The sequence below is a fragment of the Ornithorhynchus anatinus genome, chromosome 8 (genome assembly GCF_004115215.2).
Source record: "Ornithorhynchus anatinus isolate Pmale09 chromosome 8, mOrnAna1.pri.v4, whole genome shotgun sequence".
In the NCBI taxonomy this organism is placed as follows: Eukaryota; Metazoa; Chordata; class Mammalia; order Monotremata; family Ornithorhynchidae; genus Ornithorhynchus; species Ornithorhynchus anatinus.
The window spans coordinates 40,044,030-40,072,020 of NC_041735.1; the positions used below are offsets into that span (position 1 = coordinate 40,044,030).

Sequence of the window (27,991 nt, forward strand, 5' to 3'; positions counted from 1 at the left end):
TACGTTAGAACTTAGTGTTTTTAATGTCGTCGTTGTCTTCTTCCGTTATTTCAATCCTTTCTTGTGAGTCTGTTGCTTTTCCTCCTTATTTTTAGATCACAAGTCCCTCTGTGGACTACGGCCTGTGCCTAATTCATCCTCTGAGGTCTTCTTGCCCAACTCTCCATCTGGGTGCCCTAAACAGAACAGACTCCAAAATACTACTGAGTGAATGAATGGATTAACTCAACAGGAAAAGCTTCTTGTCTTTATTCAGTCTCTAACAGTTGTTTATGCTCCCAGCTCTCACAAGAAATGGGTGTTTAGCTCACCCCTCAGTTGATCAAGTCAATTAATCGGTGCCATTTACTGAGTACTTGATGCAGAGCACTGTACTAAGACTTGGAAGAGTACAATAGAGTAAGTAGGCATGATCTCTGCCCTCAAGCAGTTTTACAACCTAGTGGATCTTTCAGTCAGGAAGGTTCCCCTTGCTAAAACTCTTAGGTTGCAGGTTCATCTTGTTTTGACCCTATTCATCCGCCTGACCAGATAATTTCCAGCCAAATCATCAAACATCTCCCATCCCTGCACTTACCTCCCACAGCCAGAATTTTCACTGTCTTTTTTCTGGAAATCAGTAGGCATTCACCTTCTCTTCCATGAGTTGGGTGGCCTGCTCTGTCTCTCTCTCACTCTCTCTCTTCAGGTAAGGTTCTTGTCAAAGGGTTGGCTGATGGCTCTTTTCCCTTCTTTGCGCCGGCAGGTAACTGTCAGTTTTAGCAAGCACTCCCTCCCTAGTTAGGGGAGAAAATAAAGCTGGCATTTAGTATTGAGGCTTTAATTTCTTTAAGAGTTCAATACCACAGAGTAGCTGCCTGGATGTTTTTCAGGGTGCGGTATGAGAAAGGAATACGCCTAAACGACTCTCCTCACAAGAAAATCTAGGATGAACCCTTTTGCCCCATTTCCCAGAAGACAGAAGCAGGACCAACACAATGGAGGCAACAATCTGGTGGAGATGAGAAATAGCGAGGTGTGTCCCTCCAGTTTTAGCATTTGATCACTTCATCCTTTTTCCATTATGTATAGGAATGATCCAACTCTTCTCTTTCCGCCTTATTTTCTCAGGGCATTTTAGGAAAACTTCAGCTCCAATTACCCAGTGATTTACCACTCTCTCTTTTGCTCTTCATGTTTCTCATTTTCAGAGTACAGTCTGCTAACCTCTTGCTCTGTTGTTGTCTCAAAGCAATTTTCCATATCATCCGAAAGGAGCTCAAGCCCTATCTTCTCTGGGTGCTTATGATTCCGCCTTAAATTATCATTTTTCAGGTTGATCTTTTTTCAAAATGATTTCCCTGCTCCCAGTTGGAGAAAGGTGGGTATTTAAATGCGATACAAGGCTCCAAAGTTAATTAATAATAATTGATTAAAAGAGCAGTATATGCCATACTCCTGAATCATTATTTGGCTTCTTAGGTAGACAGGAGCTCTGAAGCATCTGTCATTTATTATTGCCATTTCCTGCCTTTGACAGAGGGCTAAAGCTGAGGACTGCCTATTTCCTGTTCAGAAATCTCAGCAGTACATTTGGTTTTAAAGCAGAGATGAAAAAAATATATGAAGAGTGCAAATGTACATTTATATTGTAGTGGCAATCTAATCTATTTGAGGGATTTCTTTGTTCTTTACAATGAAAGTTTTTAAACATACAGGACTGTCTCACTGGGGCTGACCCTTTCCATAAAGAATGTTTCTAATAAATTTAGAGGCTGTGAAAGGAATGAGAAGGCAGCCCTGGAAACAAAACAGTCCATTTTTGGTAGTTGGGGTAAAATAGATGGCTCCCCAGGGCTCACCGCTGACAGAACATTCTGGACATCAATCGATTAATCAATCGATGTCATTTATTGAGCACTTACTGGCGCAGAGCACTGTATGACGATCTGGGGAAAATATGATGCCGTATAATTGGTGGATGTGAACACAGCCTGCAGGACGGGACTTCATAAGCCACCACTTCTGTCAAGCCTTTACCCCTCACAAACTTCTTTACCTCAGATTTACACATCCTTTAAAATAGAAGAGAATCAGCAACTCACTTCTATTATCCCCAGATTATAAACTTCTTTGAGGTCAGGAATCTTGTCTATCAATTCTACTGTCCTCTCCCAAGTGCTTAATTCAGTGTTCTGCACAGAGTAAGTACTTAGTAAATACCATTAATTGATTGCCCATCCCTCCCCCAGCTCTTGTGAAGAAGTACTAACCATGTTTTAAGAAGGGTAAAGTTTTTACATCTTGCTATGGGTTACACATATATGAGAAGCAGAACTGGCCATTAAACTCTTATACCTGGTGTCTTCCATCCACTGATTCTCCCACCAGACCAACTGTGGTTTTGAGGCACCCCCCAGAATCAGAGGCTTGTTCATTTCTACCACCTGGGCACTACTGATTCCATAATGATTTCTAAAAATATAATTATAATAATAATAATTGTGGAACTTAAGTGCTTACTATGTGCCAGGCACTGTACTAAGCCCTGGGATGGATACAAGCAAATCAAGTTGGACACAGTTAGTCCCTGTCCCAAGTGGGGCTCACAGTCCCAATCCCCATTTTACAGATGAGGTATCTGAGGCACAGAGAAGTGAAGTTACTTGCCCAAGGTCACACAGCAGACAAGTGGTGGAGCTGGGATTAGAACCCACGACCTTCTGACTTCTGACTATGCTCTATCTTAGGCACCAGTTCTCTGGGAACCAGACCGAGACCTCCAACTTCGATTCCTAAATTCTTCTCACCAAAATGCCACTGTAGCCACAAGCAAATTAACCCGGAGAGAAACGAGAATTCACCAGTCAGGTAAGCAAGACATCCCATCCAGCCAGAGACCTATGGTCCTTTTTCTTGCTTCAGACTCCCTCAGGAAGATGCATAGAGGAAGCTGGTAGAGCTTCTGGACAACCTCTCCCTGGTCACTGGCTTCATAAAATATTTCATTCTGCAAGATATTTAATTAAGTGCAAACACTGAATTGACAGCGGGAATGTAAGATATAACAAAGTCTGGTGAAAGAACCCTGGGTCTGTGGGTCATAAGATTTGGGTTCTCCTTCAAGCTCTGCTCTTTGCCTTCCTTGTGGCTTTGGGCAAATTACTTTAACTTGGCTCTGTCTCCTCAACTATCAAATGCCTCTTTTTATGGGATCTGTTAAGCACTTACTATGCGCCAGGTACTGTACTAAATACTGGAATAAAAGGTAATCACGTTAGACACAGTCCATGTCCCAAATGGGGTTCACAGTCTTAACTGAGGCACTGAGAAGTTAAGCGACTTGCCCAAGGTCGCACAAGCAGACAAGTGGCAGAATTGGGAGTAGAACCCAGGTCCTTCTGACTCCCTCCCAGCGACGTTGTGATGTTTAAATGGGCTAACTGATGCGACAGGGCTTTGCTAAACATAATAGCGCTATACAAGTTCACAGATATCTTGGGGGACCCATAGAACTCACAAAACAGGTGACCAATGCAGGGTAGGACTAAAGAAACCTAGAATGCCGGAGCAGTGGGAGAAACGACAGCCTCTAAGCACAGCCAGCAACTGCTGCCATAGAGCCAACATGGACACCGCTCATTTTTCCTGTATCGCCCCTTCTTCAATCAATCAATAGTATTTAATGAGTGTGTACGGTGCAAAGAGCAGTGTTTGGGAGAGTAGGGCGGGGGATGTGTGTTTTTTGTTAAAGTGTGCTCTTCCAAGTGTTTAGTAATAATAATTTGGTATTTGTTAAGCGCTTACTATGTGCAGAGCACTGTTCTAAGCGCTGAGGTAGATACAGGATAATCAGATTGTCCCACGTGAGACTCACAGTTAATCCCCATTTTACAGATGAGGTAACTGAGGCACAGAGAAGTTAAGTGACTTGCCCACAGTCACACAGCTGACATATGGCATAGCCAGGATTCAAACCCATGACCTCTGACTCCCAAGCCCGGGCTCTTTCTACTAAGCCACGCTGCTTCTCTACAGAGTTGCACACACAGGAAACGCTCAATAAATATGATCGAATGAATGAGTGCCACACAGTCGTGTTGGTAGACCTCGTCCCTGCCCACAGAAGGCTTACTTCAATCACACCTCCCTTCCTCTGCCCCTTCCCAAATGGCAAAACAACCAAAATAATGTTGCCGGTGCCAATCTCCTCACCTGTAAAATGGGGTTAGAATAATAATAATGTTGGAATTTGTTAAGCGCTTACTATGTGCAGAGCACTGTTCTAAGAGCTGGGGGAGATACAGGGTAATCAGGTCATAATAATGTTGATATTTGTTAAGCACTTACTATGTGCTGAGCACTGTTCTAAGCCCTGGGGTAGATACAGGGGAATCAGGTTGTCCCACGTGGGGCTCACAGTCTTCACCCTCATTTTACAGATGAGGGAACTGAGGCACAGAGAAGTTAAGTGACTTGCCCACAGTCACAGTTGACAAGTGGCAGAGCCGGGATTCAAACCCATGACCTGACTCCAAAGCTCGGGCTCTTTCCGCTGAGCCACGCTACTGCAAGTGCAGTGTTTTAGGGATTCATTTTATTAATCGAACCCAAACAAAAATTAGTAAAGTCTTTAGCTCCTTAGAAACATGTGCTGTGTAAATTCAAAGCATTGCTATTTTGTATGTCTGTAAAGGGGTTTCGATCCCCCTTATTAAATTTCCTATAAACACAGAGTATATTATTTTCCAACTGAAAGCAGCCTTAAGAAATTCATGTTTAATAGCTTTGAAATTCCTTTCCCAATAAAACAGGCTGTTTGGAGATTGGCAGGGTGAGCAATCAGGGCTCCAATAAAGAAGCTTTGGACAGTTGTGATTACAGAATGACATCATCCCTAGATGCTGGAAAGATAGCTTCAAAATTTCTATTTGCTAACTCTGCAATAAAGAACGCCCTAAGTTTGTGGATGCACCTGGTCTTTCCTGAGCTTCTCTAACTTTTATTTTTTCCAGTATTGACAGTAGGCTCCCGACTCGTTGGGCAGGTTCTTTTGAAAGCTTTATCTGCTGCTTATTAGTTTATGATTTTTTTTTTTAAAAAAAGCTCTGCAGTAACATAAAATGTGCTCAAATGCTGCATAGCAGATTGATTCAAAACTCATCCAGATGCATAAAATCAAACTCAGGAAGGCAATAACCGCCCACATTAGTCTCCAAACAGAATAAAGATTATTTTAGCAGCCAGGAGCTTTTATCACAAACAGAATCTTAAAGAACAAATAATTTACAGTATATCAGCACATGCCACAGCATTCTTATCGCCCAGTTCCTTGGATCCTATCTCTGACTTAACCTACTGCTAGGAAGGGCTATTGAAAGAGGGGAACATGGCAGAACTGGTGGAGGTTAGCGGGGGTGAATCTTTAAATCTGTATGCATGATACACTTTGTGAACAGGAGCAGTAAAAACTAGTGATTTTTGCAGGAGGAAGTTTCATTTGGAGAATGTGCGATTCCAAATCGTAAGAGCCATGTCATCCTAATATGCAGCTTTTATAGCTGTACAAGAAACGGGCAGCTTTGTGAAGAAGCAATAATTCAGAAAGGAAAATGTTCAAGAGATGGTGGAGGAAATAAATGGTAAGGATGATTGCTGTGGCCTTGAGCAGCTGGGAACTTGAGTGAGGTCAACTCTAAGAGGTTAGGTGGTGGAGGGAAATTTTTACGCTTGCCATTCCAGGATGCTTAATTTCTGTCCAAATGATTCGCACCCTGACCTCCGCAAATCAAAAAGTGGCCAGTGCAGGCTGGCACGGCGGGCCTGAACTGTCCCCTAACCCCTTGGTATCCCACAGTGGGAATCGTGGGGATGGGGTAAGTCAGGGATAGAGTGCATTTGCAATAGAAAAGAAGTTTCACCTGGGCTGGCTGGATCCATCCATGACAGTGAAGGGCTAGCCTATTTCCTGAGCATCGGGTTGGTTGAGAAGAAGCTGCAAGCTTCAGTCCAAAAATGCTGCTGTTACCTAAGCCCCTTCACTGCAGACAGGGTGCATTGCCAGCAAGTTTCCCTCACCCCAGTGTTCCAGCAGGGAAAATTAGAGCATAGGGAGGTCAAGAACTGGGATGAGAGCCCAGGCCTCCTTCTGACTCCCATTCCTTTGCCAAAAGTGCCGGATTCTTCTCCCTCTCCTCAACTTAAAAAGTTCTTAAAAATATGGCCGATTCACCCACCTGGTACTTCATCGGTCTGTCTAGACTGAAGAGCACCAGCAAGTCAGAATGCTTACATTATTGTTGCCATCCCCTCCCGAAAGAGTTTGAAATGAAAGCGGGAGCACGGGAGTCTTGAAAAATGTTAAAGACTCTGCCCATTTCAGCCAACACTGCTAAAATCAAGACTTTAGCTCTGCAAGTATAATTGCCGACTTCGTGAGGAAAAATTTTCATCCTTTAGATGGTTTGAGGTGGATACGACCCTGCAGCCTCAATCCTTAAAATAATCTGGATAAATCCCATCATCTAAGAACTGACTGGATCAAGGCATATTTGAATTAATGGAACTTTTGCAGAGAAGAGGAATGAATGAGGTTGAATTTACCCCTGGAACAGCTCCTTTCTAAGGGCTGGGAAACATGCAGTCATTTCTGAGGCCATCTTCCCAGCCTGGGAGACTTTCGAGACCCTGCAGATGTAGCTTCTCTTTTCCAAACACGAAGGTGAGAATACTTAAGGGGAAACCCACTGTTTCCGTGTGCAAGGATGACTACACTGCTGCTCCCTTAGAGTAAAATCTATTTGTGTGTGAGGAAAAAACCTTCCTGGGGGTCAGTAACCCAAAGAGAACTTTGGGAGTGGTCATTTCCCAAAGAATCTTTAATAAAGTCCCTTCTCACAGGAGGGAGCATTTTCCTCACAAAAGGTAATCTCCCTTGAGTCTTTCAAACACCAAGATTCGTGAATTTAGTTTATGTGGCAGACACCATGAAAGTATTTTGAGAATTCTATTTTCCTATTTAAACCGACACAATTCTATGGTGAATACAGATGATTTTTGCTTTAGATTGGGTTTTTTTTTTAGTGTTTTTCTTTTTTTAGTGATTTGAAGTTTATAATGAATTTTTGGAAAGGAATATACATAGAAAATAATGAGCCCTGGGATAAAATTTTGCAAAAATGTTTTCATTAATAGTATATTTGGGGGTTTGTTATGTATCAAGGCACACTACAGCCATAATCCCTCACTGAAAGTAGAAAAGGACTGACTGTACAGCGACTTCAATGTACAAAGGTCATGCCCTTTCGGTACCCTGTGACTCCAGAAAAGGAAAAACAGCATTTGGAGGACCAAATGATGGAAGATCTATTTATAAAGTATCAAAAATATACCGCAGTTTGTGTAAAAAACAGCTTTCCTTGCAGGCAAAGAAAAAAAGGAGTCACATCAGTATTTCATCTTGTGCTTGTGCAGGGTGACGGTTCCATAAATTCTGTTTTCTTTTTTCCAGACCAGAGTTTTGATTTCTCCTGTTCCAAGCCCTTCTAACGATGATGTGTAGCCTAATTATTTTCTTGTCATGGTTGTAACCGATGCCCTTTATCCCTGTTTAAACTTGACTTCAATTTACATTTTTTAACTATTTCCAGGTGAACTGAACCTAAGCTGTGCTTCCTCTGACTGCCCTGAAAGCAAAAGTTGTCCATTAAGGAACCCAATTTGAATACAGAAGAAAGGTAGCTCTATAGAAGACATGATTGATGAATTGAAGAATCCAAACCGATTTACCTTAGACGATTGGTTTTGTGCTGTTTTAACAAGAGTGGTGACGCCATTTACCCAACAACCAGTACTGGCCAGGTCTTCATTAGGCCCCAAAGAAATGCCGAGCTGTGCTGTGTCTTGGCCTACCCATTTTAAAAGGGATGTGGAGAAACTGAAGGGGGTCCAGGCCAGGTTAGGGGATCAAGATGATACAATGGAAAATAGGCTCAATGAGGAAAAATGATAAGATTTGGCGTTCCTTAGAAATTTGGAAAAGAGAGTACTTTCTCCTTACAGAATATGAAGCACTGTTAGGAGGAGGTAAGAAATAACAATAATAAAAGTAATAATAATTGTGGTATTTGTTAAGCCCTGCCAAGCACTGTTCTAAGTGCTAGAGTTAATAACGATGGTATTTGTTAAGCGCTTACTGTGTGCGAAGCACTGTTCTAAGAGTTCATACAAGGTAATCGCGTTGGATACAGCCTGCTGCTTTCCAGCTTGATTTAGGAGAGAAAAAGGTTTAAATTTCTTCCTTCATTCATTCAGTTGTATTTACTGAGCACTTACTATGTTCAGAGCACTGTACTAAGCGCTCGGAAGTACAATTCGGCAACAGTTAGAGACAATCCCTACCCAACAACGGGCTCGCAGTCTAGAAAATGACAACTAGAATTATAGTGTAACTTGATCACCAGTGTTATTTTAATTCATTCATTTATTAGCTGCAAGGAATACGTTCAAGAAGCTTTATACTACACGGTTCGTGTCCAACCTTTTATTCCAACACGTTCTCCCGCCGAGAACAAAGGACGAACCTCGGGCCTGACACTTCAGAGTTTAGAACAGTGCTGGGGGCATAAAAAGGGCTTAACAAATGCCATTATTATTCTCCTTATTATTCAGGTCTGAGGCCCTGCTGGAAGGAATGGACTGTAGTGCTGGTGACTTGAGCGGCAGCTCTCGAGCTCTCTAACTCTGCCAGTGGAGTTTCCACTAGGGCATGGAGGACAACCGGCAAGTAGAGGTGCAGCACATTTTCAAGAGTCCACAGGGGTTTTTTTAGGTGGAGGGATATAATACTAACAATAATTGAGGTATTTAAGCTCTCACTATGTGCCAGTACCCGTACCAAGCCCTGGGGTGGTTACAAGCAAATGGTGTTAGATGCAGTCCCTATCCCACATGGGGCTCATAGGCTCAATCCCCATTTTCCAGATGAGGTAACTGAAGCCCAGAGACGTGAAGTGACTTGCCCAAGCTCACATCGCAGACAAGTGGTGGAGCCTGGATTAGAGGCCATGACCTTCTGTCTTCCAGACCCGTGCTCTATCCACTACGCCATGCTGCTTCTGATCCACCTTCTAATTTGATATTGAAAAGTAAGGCTAGTTCAGAAGATTCTACTCAGCCAAGTATCATAAAACTTCAGCCTGGATTTAATCCTAATTGGCTTCCACATACACAATGTTTTATACAAGCTAGAAAACTTAGATTCCACATGCTGCCTCTCACAGTTTAAACCAAACAATACTTACTAATAAAAACTTTGGATTTTCTTATCTAAATCCCAGATTCCTAACCTTTATTTGACTTTCGTGGCTCAGTGGCAAGAGCATGGGCTAGGGAGTCAGAGATCATGGGTTCAAATCCCGGCTCCGCCGCTTGTCAGCTGTGTGACTTTGGGCAAGTCACTTAACTTCTCTGGGTCTTAGTTACCTCATCTGCAAAATGGGGATTAAGACTGTGAGCCCCATTTGGGACAACCTGATCACCTTGAATTCCCCGCCCCCCAGCGCTTAGAACAGTGCTTTGTACATAGTAAGTGCTTAACAAATGCCAACATTATTATTATTATTATTACAATGGTTCCAGCCTGAAGCTTTCCACCTTCCCTGGCCAGGATCACTGGACTTTAATCTCTTCTCTGATATTTCAAAGGCTTCCCTTCCTTGACCTAAAATTGTTGTCATATTGGCTGTCCATACTCATATCCTGCCCCATTTGCAGTTATTCACTTGATTGCTGCTGGCTCATCTCTGAATCCTATTGTTCTCTAAGAGTGTCAGCAGGGCTCTCACTCCTTGTCATTTTCTCCAGAGCCGAGCTATCACAGCCATCAACTTTCAGACGGGGGAATTGCCTCAAGAAAGGTGCCTGCTACCTCCCATTTCCCTGTCCGCTGCCCTGATTCGAGCATCGACCCCAGATTCCTTCATGAAGCAGCATGGCCTAGTGGAAAGAGCACAGGTCTAGGAGTTAAGGGACATGGGTTCTAATCCCTGCTCTGCCACTATTCTGCTGTGTGACCTTGGGCAAGTGAGTTAACTTCTCTGCACCGCAGTTCGTCAACTGCAAAATGGGGATTCAATACCCGTTCTCCCTGGTACTTAGAATGTGAGCTCCATGTGGGCCCCAATTATCTTGTATCAACCCCAATCAAAAGATTAATACTGCTTACTGTGTGCAGAGCACTGTACTAAGCACTTGGGAGAATACCATACAACAGAATTAGCAGAGTTTCCTGCCCAGAATGGCTTAATCCAGTGCTTAGTACAGTTCATGACATACAATAAGTGCTTAACAATAACTACATTAAGAGGGGAGCATTTCTTTTCTGGCAGAGAGCATTCATAGTTACTCTGACTTTCAAATACAATTTGCTTTAAGAGGCAACTAACTATATCTTTAAAAATAAAACTTGTAACTCCCAGAAACTTCAGGAGATTAATCATTTAATTGAGCTTTATGCATGGCTGGCTAGAGCAGCTGTAGATAGAATAGGAGTCTGATTTATTAATTCAATTTTCTTTCCAGCAGCACATGTGGCTGTGTGCTCTGAATAACACCAGTGATTGGAAAAAAAAATACTGTGAGCTCTTCAAATTTGAAAAACACAAACAAAGATGCATTATTGGCCTTGGGTTTTTAAAGACATCTTAAAGATATGGCTGCAGAACTTCCAAAAAAACCCCCTGCTGGCTAGTTGTCTATACCCAAATATTTATAGCCTCATCTTTAACGAAGTGAAGATTTTGAATGACAACTTATATATCTCAGCTGCTATTTACCTTACTTTGCCTGTGCAGAAAAGGTTCTTTTGGCTGGTAAGTGTACCTCGTGATTAGGCCTGAAATCCTACTGATTGACAGCTGCTGCTTGTGGTTGCTGGCAGTTTTGTGCTGCTCCCGTCACCTAAGGGGTTCAGAAATTTTTGGTGGCTCCTCGCCCTTCTCTTTTTTCGTTTCTGTTTTTCTGGTATTTCTCTTCCCAACAATTGCTGCCTCCTGACCTTTTTACTACTATCTTCATGACCTATAGCTCTTTATCTCCTCTGTTGCTCCAGCTTGTAAACCACAGTGATCTCAAATTCACATTCCTCTCTACTCACGTCTTGGCATATTCAGATCCTTTTCTACTTTCTACTAATCACCGGGATCTACTGATTTAACCATACCCCTCCTATTCCCAATTCCCTCCATAGTTGTTCCCAATTCCTTTTGCTCATCCCAATAGCCCCATCTTCCTCTATTGTCATTCCTCCTCCCACATTACTGACCCTGCAGCCCAAATTCCCAAGCCCAGAGATCCTTTCTGTTCAAAGTTGTAAAATTCATTTGTTCAATCCTATTTATTAAGCGCTTGCAGCTTGCAGAAAGTACAGTACAACACTAAACAGTGACGATCCCCACCCACAACGAGCTCATAGTTTAGAGGACTCCAATCTCCGGTTTCTCTGGCTTTTCTGGCAAAAACAAGGTTTTATTCCACTTAGCACTGCAGAGCCCATAGTTCTATGGGACAATAACTTGGTTTCCGCTCTACATCATAAACTAGCAGAAAAACTACCGTGCCCTTGCCCATTTCCAATCTTTATTTCTGGCCTGGAGGAACTCAGATGCAGTATGAAACTCAGAAGCTTGTAGCCCTAGCCATTAGACACTAAATGCCTCTTCCAGAGATCCTAGACTTCGTCAGAATCTCCCTTGCCATTTTCAGATTTCTTTCTCTGCATGTTGTCCTGAGGACAAGGAGACATCTAGTCTGTTCATTATGGTCTTGAGAGGGGACCTCTCTGTGTCAGTTTCCTCAGCTGAAAAATGGAGAAAACAACGCCAGGCTCCCACTGACCTACCTTAGAGTGGAAGCGTAAAAGTGATGATTTGAGCTCTTCGATGATAGCCTCCTGCCAAGTACAAGATAGGGCAGTTATTGCCTTTCTGATTGGAAATGTTCCACACAGAACCTTTTGGGCCCATGGGAGGCTGCTATCAACAAACAGCATCTTCCCTTATTTCTTTCTTTGTCCTTCCTCTTTATCTTTCTTCCTGATTTAACAAGAAACAATAGACAGCTGCCCTCATTAGAAGGGTGGGATTTTTTTATGCTATTGATGCCTCCGGCCCCACATTCACTAGCCTGACCACATGACTGAAATCAAAATGGCCTAGTGGAAAGAATATGAGTCTGGGAGTCAGAGGGCCAGGGTTCTAATTCCGGCTCCACCACCCGTCTGCTGGGTGACCTTGAGCAAGTCACAACTTCCTGTGGGATCTTGGGCAAATCACTTACCCTCCGTTGCACCTCGGTTTCCTCATCTGTAAAATGAGACTAAGTAATTTTGGTTTTTTCTTCCTCCCTGGGAGTACCAGTGGGATAAGAACTGTGCCAAATCAGATTATGACTCAAGTGTCTACCTCAGGCCTTAGCACAATGTTTGGCACATAGCAAGTGCTTAGTAAATATTATGTGTTATCATTATTATTTTGTGGGTTATATACAGGATATAAAGTTGTATCTCGTTTAAAAACATTTTTCTTTTCAGAATCTAGTCCACTGGTGGATATTAGGTGAGAATCTGCAGCCTAAATCTGGATCCTGAGAAGCCAAAATTCTCAACTCTCAGAAAGGATCAAAACTTCTGAAAGGTATTAATCGCCGGTTGATGGGGATAAATAAACAGTGCGGGTCAAATACAGGCCACAATCCATACAACCTCTTCAATTTTTCATTAGTGTAAACTCTGAGAAACATGATTTAAGCACTAAACATTTTTTTCTGTCTGCGAATGCAGGATGCAAGAAGAACGTTTACATTTTTACTCTATCAACAGCACACTTCTGTTGTTAACAGCGATGCCAAGAAAGTAATTGAGAAATGCTAAATAAGCAGCTGTAGTCATAAGGAGGGAGTGAAAATACAGCAGTAGCTATGCTGAAGGGAATTCAACATTTCTACCATCCAAAGCTAAGAAATATTCTTTAAGCAGCTCCCGAATGTTCTTTCATCTCAATATAAGATTTTAGCATCCAGGAACAAGACAAAATAGAGTGTAAGCTTTCTCTCTCTCTCTCTCTCTCTGTGTATGAGAAGGAGAGAGACTTACTTCCATTAGAAAAATCAATTTTGAATAGGGCAAATCAAGCTCTTGGGATCACTAGCATTTACAGGGAAAGCACCCTGCAGCCGGGGTCACACTCGTGGAGTCACAGAGCAATAGCCCCTGGCCACACCCTGTTCTTGAAGAGAAGCAGCGTGGCTCAGTGGAAAGAGCCTGGGCTTTGGAGTCAGAGGTCATGGGTTCGAATTCTGGCTCTGCCATGTCAGCTGTGTGACTGTGGGCAAGTCACTTAACTTCTCTGTGCCTCAGTTACCTCATCTGTAAAATGGAGATTAACTGTGACCCTCACGTGGGACGACCTGATTACCCTCTATCTCCCCCAGAGCTTAAAACAGTGCTCTGCACATAGTGAGCGCTTAACAAATACCAACATTATTGAACTCAGAGGTCAACACAAACAGCATCTCTGGTTTTTTTTTTTCAGCTTCCGGCCCTGACCTCTGGGCTCATTCCCAACCTCAGGCTAATCTCGAGAGTCTAGACGGGCAAGCAGTGGGCTTTGGAGAGTAGTAAGTACATATCTTAGAGCACTCCTGGGCAGCATGGCAGAATCGTCATCACCTTCCTAGTCAATCCCATAGCCAAACCCTGGATCTGCCAGAGTTTTTTGTTGTTGTTTTGTTGTTTATGGTATCTGTTAAGCACTTACTAGGTAAACAGTGCTTGGCACAAAGGAAGCCCTTAACCAATACCATTATGATTATTATTAAGTGCCAGGCATTGTGCTAAGCTCTAGAGTAGATATAACATAATCAGGTTGGATGCAGTCCTTGCCCCAAATTGGATTCACAGTCTACTAAATCCCCATTCTGCAACTAAGGCACAGAGAAATGAGGTGACTTGTCCAAGGTCACCCAGCAGGTGGTGGATCTGGGATTAAAATCCCTGGCCTTCTGACTCCCAGGCCTGTGGTCTATCCACTAGGCCAAGCTGTGGGAGTTTTAGTCAATCAGAAAGAGATGCAAATCCACCCTTCTGTTGGGTGGAAATGAGGCTACTTCCATTTGTACCACTAAAGTCTGCATGGTTGAGATTTCTTTGTCTTGGCCATTGAGGTCCTTGATTATTGCTGGTGTGACAATGTTAGCACCTCTAAGTGGTCATGTATGGTATTTTCTAAAATGGAAAAGACTCTGCACACAAAGCGTTCAATAAATACGACTGAATGAATGAATAAATGACTGAAAGTGGCTCCTTAAAATCAATGAGGTTAAATGTCAAGAGCTACCCCTAAAATGCATTTGTCAGATGGAAGTTATAAAACTGGACTATTATGAAGAGACAAACAACAACCGACACAACAGATCTTTAGTATGATTTATATTAAGGCTGCAACTCCCCCCTCCTACTTTAATTTAATTTACCTTAAATCCCACTGATTTCCTACCACAACTCAGTCCACACACTTTGCTCCTCCACACCAACCTCCTCACTGTACCTCAATCTCATCTATTTTGCCAGTGATCCCTTGTCCGTGTCCTCCTTCTGGCGGGGAACTCCCTCCCCCTTCATATATGACAGATCACTACTCACCCCACCTTCAAAACCTTATTAAATCACATCTTCACCAAAATGCCTTCCCTGACTTCATTTCTCCGACTCCCTCTCCCCTCTACGCCGTTCTCTACTTGGATTTGCACGCTTTAAGCCCTTGATATTTTCCCCACCCTCAGCCCCACAGTATTTGCATACATATCTATAATTTATTTTAATGTCTGTCTCCCCATTAAATTAATATGCTCCAGATGGGCAGGGCATGTGTCTACCAACTCTGTAGTATTGCCCTCTCCCAAGTGCTTAGTTGAGTGCTCTGCACACACTCAACACTCAGTAAATACCACTGATGGATTGTTGTTAATTGAGATTTCCTGGACATGCATCAAAAGATTCTGGTCGATGAACATCCAGCCACAGAATGGGGAGTAGAGACCCAGCTAGCGGAGTCTTGATGGATTAAGCAGAAGGGGGCTAACCCATTCCTTGCTCTTACTCTACCCTGCCCTGTCTCCCCCAAGTACCCAGGTGTCTGTTATTGCACTCAGGAAGTGCTCAATACATACAACTGATTAATTGATTGGTCTTAGCGTGGCCTAGTTGATAGAGCCGGGCCTGGGAGTCAAAAAGACCTGGGTTCTAGTCCCGGCTCTGCCGCTCGTCTCCTGTGTGACCTTGGGCAAGTCATTTCACTTCCTCTGTGCCTTAGTTGCCTCAGCTGTAAAATGGAGATTAAGACTATGAGCCCCTTGTGGGATATGGACTGTATCCAACCTGATCACCTTATCTACCCCAGCACTAAGAACAATGTCTGGTACTTAGTAAGCACTTAACAAATGCCATTAAAAAAAAGCCAGGAGAATTCCAGTTCCATTTTCTGACTTTCTACTGGTTTGATATGTGACAGTAGTCAAGACATTTCATCCCTTTTTTTTTTTTACCTCAGACTCTATTTCTTGAAAAGTGGAATTAATGATTCTTGTTACTAATGCTCATCACACCTCTATAAAGCATGAATAATGGAGTAATATAAGTGTCCTCAAAGTTTGAGACCTTAGAGATCAGCCATGACTGTTCAGGCATATTCCGAGTCCCTGGGAGTTGAGGACCCTGGTGGAAAAAAATATCACCGGTTTGCTCTAGCTCATGGACAGAATGGAAAGAGCAGGAGGGAAGAGACCCTCATTCCTTGGTTGGAGATTTGAAACTGGTAACAAGCTAATGCCATGAGTAAGGATTCTGAAATGAGTTGACAAAGCCAAGGTGATTCTGAGCGGCAAAAATTGGTTTGGAATGTGTAATTAATTTTGATTAGAAAGCCGAGCATCCTTCAGTAGACTAAAAATTGAATCAGCCAATTTAATACTCATGTCTGTGGGAATGAGAGATTGTCAGCAGTGGAGCAATATCAGAATCAATAGTATTTATTAAGGCTTACAATGTGGAGAGCAGCGAACTCTAGCACTTGGGAGAGTACTGTGTAACAGAGTTCGTAGAAATATTCCCTGTCCACCAAGAGTCTAGAGGGGGAGCATATTAAAATAAATTATGGATATATACGCTTGTGCTGTGGAGTTGAGGGTAGGATGAGTATCAAATGTGTAAAGGGTAGAGATCCAAGTGCATAGGCGATTCAGGAGAAATGATTGCTTAGTAAGGAAAGATCTCCCGGAGATGTGATTTTTAATAAGGCTTTGAATGTTGGGGGAGTGGTGGTCTGTCATATATGAGCGGGGGAGGGAATTCCAAGCCAGAGGGAGGACATAGGCCACGAGTTGGGTGGTGGCAAGGTAGGCGAAATGGAGGTACAGTGAGTAGGTTGGCATTGGAGGAACGAAGAGGGAGAGCTGGGCTGCAGTAGGAAATCAGCAAGGTAAGACAGGAGGGGGCAAGCTAATTGAGTGCTTTAAAGCCAACGGTAAGGAATTTCTATTTGATGAAGAGGTGGATGGGCAACCTCCGGAGGTTCTTGAGTAGGGAGATGTGAACCGACCTTTTTTCAGAAAAAATGATCCAGGCAGCAGATTGAAGTAAGGACTGGAGTGGGGAGAGATAGGAGTCTGGGTGGTCAGTGAGGAGGCTGACACAGTAGTCAAGGCAGGATATAGTAAATGCTTGCATCAGTGGTGGATGGAGATGAGATGGCAGATTTTTTTTCACTGTTGTGAGGGTAGAACCAACAGGGTTTGGTAACAGACTGAATATGTGGGTTGAAAGAGGGAGGTGAATCGAAGATCGTGTCAAGGTCATAGGCTTGTGAGACAGGGAGGATAGTGGTGGAGTCTTCAGTGATGAGGAGGACAGGGTTTGGTTGGGAAGATGAGTTCTGTTTAGGATGTGGAATGCGTGTCACGGTTACCCTACTGGCCTTCAAAAGCTGGGAAAGGTCTGCTTACAGCACCAAACATTGCTACTGCTGGGAAAGAATAAGCACTTTGACCTTGAGCAGCTGAGCTGCTCACAGTCAGGAGTGATGGATGACCAAAGATTTGACACTAAGTCAAAGTCACAGGAAAGCACAGAGCTGTCTGAGTGAGTTTATGTTCTCCAACGGTATTTGCCCAGAATGGCAGAGAACATTTTCTGGAGTTCCAATTTTTTAACTTTTCAGTCATGGGAAACTCTAGTTCATTATTCTCCAAACCAAGCCACGAATACTAGGGCCCTGGCAAAGGTTCCTAGTAGCCCCAGGGCCAGCTCTGCCATATAGACAAACTAAGAGCACACTTCTGACTCCTTTCCAACTTCCGTTTCTCACCTCGAGATTCAACTGCCTCCTTTGTCTCTTCTTTTCAGCTAGAGGTTAAAATGTCTTCAGTTGACCCTGAGCAGTGCTTTCTGATTTCCTCCCTTTCCTCCTGCCTGTGTATGGCACCCTCTTCTCTCCTATGTACTTATGGTGGAATAGATGTGGGTCACTGAGACTGGATGAGGTAGAAGGACTAGACAGGAAAAAACAATCAGGAAGAAACAGCTTTGGGGGTTAAAAAAAATCCAATTTTAACTTGCAAAGTTTGTGAGTAGCCTCTATTTCATATTTGGCATATTGAACTATATCACCCACGTGCATGTGGCCTGGGGAAATTCAAGTGGAGAGTTTTATTCTAAAGGATAAGAGAATTAGGTGGGGTAACTGAGATTTGCCTCCCAATCTTAGCTCCGCTGCAGCTTCACTTGGTAATTTTAGGGAATTACCGTTCCAGAAATCAAGGTCTCCATTTTGAAATGGTGATAAAATCTGAAGGAACATTGGGAAGGTAAGCAAGTTATTGGCTGAGTTTGGAGTTCCTTGAAAAGGGCTTTGCATAAAATGGAAACCATTAGCACTCTTTTCCTCGATGTAAGCCTATGAAGATTCACATGGTATTCCTCACCATATATTTAAATTCTCAAGATAAGTATTTACATCTGGATTTCCTCCACCAAACAGCCCTCCCCAGCTGTCACCTTCTTCCTTTCTTCTTGGCCCAAGGTCATTTGGCTAAACCATCCATTTTCACTGTAGCAAATACATGCAACCAGTTTTTTTTCTTTTTGGTACCCACCCCCTTGTATGATTCCCAGGTAGTTAAATAAAGGAAGGTCCTTTGATTTAAAATTAGAAAGCAAAGCTCTTCACCACTTTCCTGATATACATTGTAATCAGGGCATGGGGGCCAGGACGACTCCCTTAGTGCTTCCTAATTCCCCTTAAAGCACCAGTGAACAATCAGTCAGCCAATCAGTCAATCGATCACTCAATCAATTGTATTTACTGAGCACTTTTTGTGTGCAGAACTCTTTACTAAGCGCTTGGGAGAGTACAATATAACAGAGTTGGTAGACACATTCCCTGCCCCTAACAAGCTTACAGTCTAGAGGGGGAGACAGACATTAATATAAATACATAAATTATGGATATGCACATAAGTGCTGTGGGGCTGATGGATGGGTGAATAAAGGGAGCAAATCCAAGTGGAAGGGTGATGCAGAAGGAAATGGGAGAAGAGGAAATGAGGCCTGGCTGCCAGATCTTGGCAGCGATTGAACTAGGAAGGAGTTACTTTCATCTGGTCTAGGATTAACAAGAAGAATATGGATTTCTCCCTGCCTGCCGTCATCTCCTTCCCCCGTTGGTGCGGGTGAGACTTCGTTGGGGGTGATACAGTTGATTTTTTAGTCAGTGAAGACCTCTTGGAGGAACGTGCCATCAATAAGATTTTGAAGGTAGGACGAGTGATTGTCATAATTATTGGGCACTCGCTGTGTACAGAGTACTGTACTAAGCACCTGGAAGAGTACGATACCCCAGGGTTGGCAGAAATGTTCCCTGCCCACACAAACAAGAGTAGTAGAAAGTGACAGAACCCTGAAGAGTCAGTATCGACGGCAGAGTTTCGAGTGTTCGAGGCGAATGGATTTATCTGCCCAAATCAGAGGCTACAGGCATCCCTACCTTGGAGATGGATCACCACACATGCCCGAGCGGTGGCAGAATTGGCAGAAGCCACCCTGAGTGTTGTGTGGCAAATCTCCTCTTGCGCTTGCTCTTCCTTGTGCTTTCAATTTGCTTCACACTGATCAATGATCATTAAATATGATGAGAACTTGGGGTAGAGTCGGTCTGATTTATCATTCATCTTCAGAGATGGCTAACACCCAAGCAGTGGATAATTCTGTGATTCTGCTCTGGCCACATCTAGAAAAGGCATTTAAATGACCAAGCCGTGACCCGGCAGAGCTTCGTTTCCGAAAACGTGGATGTGAAAGCAAAGCTTTCCACCATGCTAGGGACTTGCTTTTTAGAGCTCTAGGGGGCCTAGGAAGTGGAAATTAAATTAAAAGAACTTTCCTCTTCCTCCCATAAGAAATCAAGCAAATGAGTAATAGTTTAAAATCTAATCGCTGGCTCTTAAGATCACATTCACCCTCAGGCCCGAGATCTTCTTTATTCTAGATCAGATGAGAGTAACTCCTTCCTAGTTCAGTCGCTGCCAAGATTTGGCAGCCAGGCTAGTATCCCTGGGGAGGAGTGGTACATGTCAATGCTATGATGAAACCTTTCAGCTCAGAGCCCCTGACGTTGTAGAGAAGTCATCAGTAGGGAGTGGGGAAGCACCTCGTACTTTGTCTGGAACTATTTACAATCATGGGGAGTCACAGGTAAGTTGAAGTGTTGAAAGACTGCCAACACTGTTTTATTTCTCCTAGTCCTTTTTGTTGACAGATATTCAATTTTTTAGCTTCCGAAAGTAAATTCAAGAGGAAGCTTTAAAACAACAACCATAGTATTTTGCAGTTACGAAGTGATGCTTAAAGAATTTAGGATAAAATATTGTCAGAACGGGAAACTGGGTCTTTTCAAAGGCAGAAGACTCATTTTTATTTCTGGAATCGATATTGGCAGTGGAAGGAAAAAAATGCCCTTCGCTGCTATGATTTACTGCCCTCTCGTGGAACCTATTCATGAAAGAAAATGAGAGAAAGGGGAAGATGCATTTAACGTTTTATTCCTTTCTCTCCCAACTCCACCCTCTAGTCCTCATTAACTCTATTGGGGAAGTGAGACACAAGAAGTGTTAGTAGTAGAACTGAGATTAGAATTCAGAGTCCTTTGTGTTCAAGTCAATGGGCGCTAGTGTTCTGAAACAATATGCTATTCTTTGTGTCTTTGAACGCTAGTGAGAGAGAATTGCGCTGACCTTGGTAGTGTTATGCTGGCAAGATGATTCTGGAATTCTCCTCCTTCAATTCTTTCTTAAAATACAAGACAAAGTAAATAGTTGAGAAATTTCTCTCCCCACTCTTCCAGTTGTTTGTATTAGCCAACTAGTGGTACTGGGGAGAAGGGTTCCCAGCACCTGTGCACGTGTTTCGTAACTGAATTTAACAGGATTTAAGAATCCCAGCCGAATGTATGTCCCTGCTGTAATCCTGGTCACTAGGGCCCTTGAGTTATATTGGTACTCTCACAAGTCTTCTGCACAAGGTAAGCGCTCAGTGTATATGACTGATTGATCGATCACCCGGTCAGAAGGTTAGCTTTCCCCAACTAAGCCCTCATTTCCCCTACTCTCTCTCCATTCTGCATCACCCTTGTGCTTGGATGTGTACCCTTTATTCACACTGCCTTCAGTCCCTTAGTACTTATGTACATTTCCAGAGCTTAGAACAGTGCTTGGCACAAAGTAAGCGCTTAACAAATACCATCACTATTATATCCATAATTTATTTCAATGTCTGCTATATTATACTCTCCCAAGTGCTTAGTACCATTCTCTGCACACACTAAGCGCTCAATAAATACAGTTGATCGACCGTGTCCGTATCTGTAATTTATTCTGATGCCCATCTCTCTCTCTAGACTGGTAAGCTCCTTATGGAAAGGAACTGTGTCTTCCAGCTCTGTTGCACTGCACTCTCCCAAATGCTTAGTACAGTGCTCTGTGCACAGTAAGCATTCAAACCGTACGATTGATTGACTGCCTGATTTCTGACTGCACTGAGGCTTTCACAGTCTAGAAAACAGGTGGAGCAGGCAGGCGGGTAGGGGAAGAGATCTCCAGGCTCAATTTTTCTGTTTTGTTTCCGCGAGTCAAAGCTCAACCCCTACTCTGGCACGTAGTAAGCACTTAAGAAATACCATAATTATTAGAACTGGGATTGCCCCAGGAGTCGAGGGGAGGGGAGTAGTGGCCGTTGTGTAGATGATCTCTAGAGCAGGGGGAGGAGTGGGAACGACAGGGAAGCTGTAACCCGGACTTGCATCACGGCGGTGCTGATGCGGAAGGATTAGCAACTGCTAGCCATCTCCACAACAAACCATCTCAGTTCTTTGCAGTTCAGTGTCCTCAGAGACCCAAGGAACTCCAGGATCCTCAAAGATCAAGCAAAGTAAAGGAGAAGGCGAATGATTCTACACAGCTTTCTGTGAGAGCTTACTTTATCACCTCAACTCTCGCTGAACTGTTTCCAAAGCCTATTTTTTCCTGCTTATAAATAATTGAAGAGAACAAGCCGGCAGCAGTAAAATTCATAATAGGTTGCCTTGCTCCTTCTACAAAGAAGGAAATAAAGCTAATACTTTGGCTTTCCGGATGAGCTTGAAGCAGCAGAGATTGCTATTTAGTGGTCTGGGGACATTATTTATCTCTTGTTCATCAAAAGATGGCTCCCCAAATCCAAACCGCTGACGCTATCCGTAGGGAATGGGCCCGTCTGAGCCATAATTGTATTGTTCGCGGCCGGCGGTGCACGTTGGCCCGCGTTACCATGGAGGAGCTGGCTGGCTCTGTAAGCAGGCAGGCTATTAAAACTGTGATTTATTTCTGTACCTGGTGGACGGCAGAGATAAAGCAAAGAGGCAGCACACAGAGTCTTGGGTGACATGTCCCAAGCTTAACCAAAGACAGATCAGTTAAAGATCCTGCTTCCCGGGAAGCTCTCCAACCCCGAGCTCTCCCGTTGCAATTAAGGGTCCCCGTTTGCTGGCCTCCTGGATGGCTGCCCCTTTGCCCCTACTTTCAAACAATGTTGCCTCAGTAATCTGGACCTAACTTGGCCTTGAGTTGTAGTTAAGATTTGAAATCCAAGGCTTCTAAGGTGAAGTTCTTTTTGTTGCAGTGCCGGAGTGTTTCACAGTTAAGAGGGTGGCTTTAAATGAGATGATTATTTTAAGCTTGTCACCCGTGGCACTGTGCCTATGTGATGTTCGTTCTTTAACTTCCAAGGCATCACATTTTAAATGATTTCTACGGCTCAGTGAAGTTGACCATGGCGAGGTTCAAGAAGTCAGGTGACTGAAACTGGGGAAACAAACTTGTTCAAGTGTAAAAGAACAGGTTTGCAAAACTATGAGGTCAAGAGTATCAAATGATAGAATTTCAAAATATGACTCGACTATTCCAACGATGATGATGATGATAATTGGAGTATCTGTAAAGTACCGTATTTAGCAGTGTACTAAAAGCTGAGGTAGATATGAGATTATCAGGTCAGACCCAGTCCCTGTCCCACATGAAGCTCACAGCCTAAGAGGTAGAGAAAACAGGAATTTCATTCCCCCCAGTTGTCCCATATGTCCCCTGCACCACACTCACACCCACACTTTATAGATGAAGAAAATGAGGCACAGAGCAGTTAAGTGATTTACCCAAGGTCACACAGGAGGCAAATGCAGAGCTGGGATTAGAACTCAAGTTTCCTGTCTCTTAGGCCCATGATCTAGGTCATACTGCCTCCAAAACAGCCAGCCCAGACAGCTAGCTTCCTTGGGATACCCTTCTTTTCTCAGCAGAGGTTGTAGACCCTTTCTGGATCCTTGTATTTACTTGCTTGGGCGATTGACTACCAACAACTCAATTTGGGGAGGTGAAGATGTGGGGAGGAAAGAGGGAATAGAAGGCATGGAGCCCTGAGAATTAAGCCCCCGGGAATTTTTCATTGACACCCTTTGGATTCTTTGGGACTCTTGAATCTTACCCTCAGTTAATGCTTCCTCCAAGTGACTACAAACTTCCGGGTACATATAGAACTAGTCGTTGTCAAGCCACAGACACAACAGACAACCCAAAAGCCCATATCATCAGGAAATAATAACACCACCTAGCATTTGTGGATTGCTTTTTCATTTTTCCAAAGCATTTCCACCTCAATTATCTTCTTTATCCTCATAGCATCCCTGTGAAATGGGAAGAGGCAGGCATTCATTCATTCAGTCATATTTATTGAGCACTTACTGTTTTGGAGCACTGTACTGAGCACTTGGGAGAGTACAACATGCCTTCAATCGTATTTACTGAGCACTTACTGTGTGCAAAACACCGTACTAAACACTTGAGAGAGTACAATGTAACAACAGACACATTCCTGCCCACACTGATCTCACGGTCAAAATACAACAATAAACAGACACATTCCCTGCTCACGACAAGCTGTCTCATCGCCATTTTAAAAATGAGGAGATCAAGGCACAGAGAGGTTTATTTGTTTGACCGAGGTCACTTTAGAGGTCAATGGCAAACCAGGGACTAGAACCCAAATTTCCTGATTCACAGCCCCTTACACTTTCCACCTGCCTCGCTCACCTTCTACTGATAGTTTTTCCAGAGCTGGTGGAGACTCCCAATAATTTTTACTTTTGGGAATGAAACTTTATGGAACTTTCATCCTGGGTAAAACATCTCTGAGGGAAGTCAGTCTTAGGGAGCAGTATGTTCCCTCCATTTAGAATGGAGACTTCTTGCACATGGTTTTAATGCAGCTTGGTTGCTTTAGCTGGAATTTAGTCCAAAAGTATTGAAATTGATGTTGTCAATAAGATTTAATACATTTAAAATGCTGAATTGAAACCTTAAAAAATTAATTTGAAGGCTACGACATGTAAATCCTTTCTGATTTCATACATCTTCTCGAGTTACTAACTGAAAGGTTCAAGAAGCTGTGAAGCTTCTCCAATATCCAGAACAATGCTATTTATTTTATTTTTTCATGAAAGCTGTGCTGGGGTTACAAGTGGAGAAGCTTCACAGCAGTCACGGTAGAGACCATGTGCTCTAGTTTCCTCCCGAGAGCACAGAACGGAGAGTTAGGAGACCTGGGTTCTAACCTTGGCTCTGCCACTTGCCTGCTGCATGACCTTCGGCGAGTCACTTTATTTCTCTGGGCCTCACTTTCCTCATCGTAAAATGGGAAGAACCCCTCTGTACTCCCACTCGCTTAGATTGTGAGCCCCATGTGGGATGAGTACCTTGCCCGATCTGATTATTTTATATCTACCCTAGTGCTTAGCACAGCACTTGACATGTAGCAAGCACTTAACGCCTACCACAGAATATTCCAGTCCCCTGCTGAGGGAATCTCCCACCATCAAGGACAGAATGGAGCCTTGATCCAGTCCCAAAGACTTTGAGATTGAGGACCTCTGTGAAGGAATTGATTACAGTGCTAGTGATTCACACAGCTCCATTTGCAGTCATGTCCCTGACATCTGCTGGGGCAACGGATGCAAAAAATGACCAGATGGATGGGCAGAAGTGGACACAATCACTTTATACAGAAAACCCACTTGAGGGCAAACACTGGTCTCTGCTGCTAGTGTTAGCCAGTTACTTTCAGGATGCCTGCTGAGCCTTTCTTTCACACAAGATGTCCTAGGTGGTTCTTTGCTCAGAAACCTTCACTATCGATTCTGTAACCTCAGTGGCCATTTCCTTTTTTCTGACTATTTCCCCCGTCAGCTGAGGTGAGGTGTGGGCTGGACTGGATCTGCAGGGTGTCACCTCGACTGGAACGGTGTTTTGCAAATACTGAAGAATCGAAAAGGACAGGCTCCCCTTCCTGCCGGAGTGGGGGCCGGCAAAAACGTGGCCACCCACAGCTCAGAGCTCATTCATTCATTCATTCATTCATTCATTCATTCAATAATATTTATTGAGGGCTTACTATGTGCAGAGCACTGTACTAAGCACTTGGAATGTACAAATCGGTAACAGATAGAGACAGTCCCTGCTTGCCACTGGAGCTCCAGGGTTGAGGGCCATGACTGCCCCTGCCCCTCACTGGTAACGTGGACAAACCCGTCTGCACTGCATTGAGAAGGTTGGGAAGGTGGTAACTGTCTGAACAAGAAAAGCCGGGCTGGAATGAAAGGAGGCTGAGGAGTGGAAGAATGAAGGGTAAATCTTTCCCGTTGTTGTTTAGCATTTGCTGAATTTAGCCTGCTATCTTTTTTCCCCCCAGGGACCCCTTGTAGACTCCGAGTCCCTGTCTGCTAGAGACTGTGCAAGAATGACTGTCCGCATAAACTTACAAGTGGAAAGGGGATAGTGTACGTACGTACGTAGGGAACGTATACACGATGTATACGTTGCTCAATAGACCATCTAAGTGGAAAAGGCGTATTACCAAAGTCCTTTAATGGCAAAGAGGTTTTTGGAGAAGATTTTTTTCAAGTTTTCTCATTTTTTATTTGTTCTTTAAAAGTCGGTGGTTTCCAGGAGAGTCCTTAGTTTACTCAAGTTGCTCATTGTGGTAACCGGTAAATCAAATAATATCGGTCGGCTCGCTTGTGGCCTCCTCCGGTTTCCTCTAAGCTCTCAGCCTGATTTCCCGGAGGCGCTGTTTGCTTTTAAGCCTGGGGTCACGGTAAGATGCTAATTCATGAGGCCGAGCAGAGGTGTGTCCTTCCCTCCTACTGTTATTTCAGCACGGCCACTCAGTTAGGCAATGGCATATTTAGCAAGGATTTCTTAAACCCCAAATATCTGGGTTTCCCTTCCACCCCAGTAGCTGTAATTTTGGGTGCCACTGCTCACCCGGATTGGGTATTTTCAACGGGACGGAGGTTGAAACCCATCCAACGGCCCTCCCACGGGAAGGAGGTACCCATTTACTGGGAAGTAGGCGAGGCTCTAGCAAGTGGGTGGATTGTTTTAAACATTCTCTAGAGTGGTCCATGCCGTGACAACTCCACAGGGTCCCACTCACTGGGAGGAGGAGGGCTGCCTAGCCCACAGAGCCCAGGACTGTGGGAATCCAGATGGGAAGGACTTAGAGAGAGATGGCAGTGGTGAGTCAGGAGTTGGGATTCCAAGTCTAAACTCCCACTTTTTGAACTCTTTTCCCGCTTCCCTGGATAAAGGGAGGCCACCGCTGCCTTCCCACCTCTCTCATTGGGACTCTGGACAAGAGCGGAGTCCCGTTCCCTGAGAGGCATGAGGACACGGTAGCGTGGACAATTTTGGTCCAAGGACAGGAGGAGATTTATGGGCAGAACTCGCTCTTTTCCCTACCCTGGATCGATGGGTCCTGGGTGAGCTGCTCATCACCAATGGAGTAAATCAGGGTTGTGCAGTAGGCCAGGTCTGTTTTCAGTCTTTACCGCCAAACTGCAGAATCCACCAAGGGATTTGGATGCTAATGTTAAAATACCCTTCTGGTCTACAAGGAGACTTTTGAAAGCTGGTCATCCAGGAATTGCTAAATACAGAGGTGAAGAAAAGAAATATAAAAGGATATCCAAACATCTGCCCTACGGTGGGCAGAAATGGGGCGATCAAAGGCTCAGGCGTCACTGGAAACATTTTAAGGATTCAATATCGTCCAACTTCAGAGAATGTGGTGGCGCAACTAGGATTTGGGAGACACCTGCGGCAGACAGGTCATTCTGGCCTATCGAAATTAGAAAAGGAGTGACTCTTTTTGAGCTAAAGCTTTCAGAATGTGAATCGGAGACAAAATGAAAATAAAACCAGGTGCCACCAATGCAGTGGTGCAGAAAGGACCATCTTTGTTACCTACCTGGTGTGGTTGGGACTTTGGTCTTTTCGGTGTCACGGATAGGTAAACAACAGCGGTGGGCTCTGCTTCAAACACCAAGGATGTCTGTGCACGTATATCAGTGTGTCTATCAGATGCTCTTCCTCTGCAGCAGCCGAAGCTATTATTGAAGGATTTATTCTTTGGAGATCCAGGGTATGCAGAGTAGATGAAAATAGCCCAGGACGCCTGCCAATGCCGATTGGAAGTCCCACAGTGAGGAAATACAATGGGACACATCATTCTTTAATAATAATAATAATAATAATAATAATAATAATAATGATGTTGGCATTTGTTAAGCGCTTATTATGTGCAGAGCACTGTTCTAAGCGCTGGGGTAGATACAGGGTAATCAGGTTTTCTCACATGAGGCTCACAGTTAATCCCCATTTTACAGATGAGGGAACTGAGGCACAGAGAAGTGAAGTGACTTACCCACGGTCACACAGCTGACAAGTGGCAGAGCTGAGATTCGAACCCATGACCTCTGACTCCCAAGCCCGGGCTTTTTCCACTGAGCCACGCGGCTTCTCTAATATCATTCTTACCATCAGTATTAATCGGGAAGCAGCGTAAAATGTAAAATGGGGATGAAGACTGGGAGCCTCTCGGGGGCCAACCTGATTCCCCTGTATGTCCCCCAGGGCTTAGAACAGTGCTCTGCACACAGTAAGCACATAACAAATACCAACATTAGAGAAGCAGCGTGGCTCCGTGGAAAGAGGCCAGGCTTGGGAGTCACAGGTCATGGGTTCGAATCCCGACTCTGCCACTTGTCAGCTGGGTGACCGTGGGCAAGTCACTTGACCTTTCTGGGCCTCAGTTCCCTCATCTGTAAAATGGGGGTGAAGAATGTGAGCCTCACGGGGGACAACCTGATTCCCCTGTATCTCCCCCAGCGCTTAGAACAGTGCTCTGCACCAAGTAAGGGCTTAACAAATACCACCGTTATCATTCTTACCATCAGTATTAATCGGGAGGCAGCGTCAAATGGGGCTGAAGACTGGGAGCCTCACGGGGGACAACCTGCTTCCCCTGGATCTCCCCCAGGGC

General features: G+C 44.0%; 1 long non-coding RNA gene across 2 annotated transcripts; it reads right to left on the reverse strand.

Moving 5' to 3' along the window:
* Window positions 1–27,987, reverse strand: LOC120638570. Of its 2 annotated transcripts, XR_005660283.1 has the most exons (4): window positions 27,900–27,987; window positions 26,918–27,124; window positions 578–776; window positions 1–176 (listed from the first exon to the last, which is right to left on the reverse strand). It is a non-coding gene; the product is annotated as an uncharacterized LOC120638570 (long non-coding RNA). The 2 variants fall into 2 exon arrangements; XR_005660282.1 differs by having other exon boundaries at window positions 1–776.
* Window positions 27,988–27,991: the final 4 nt, after the last annotated feature.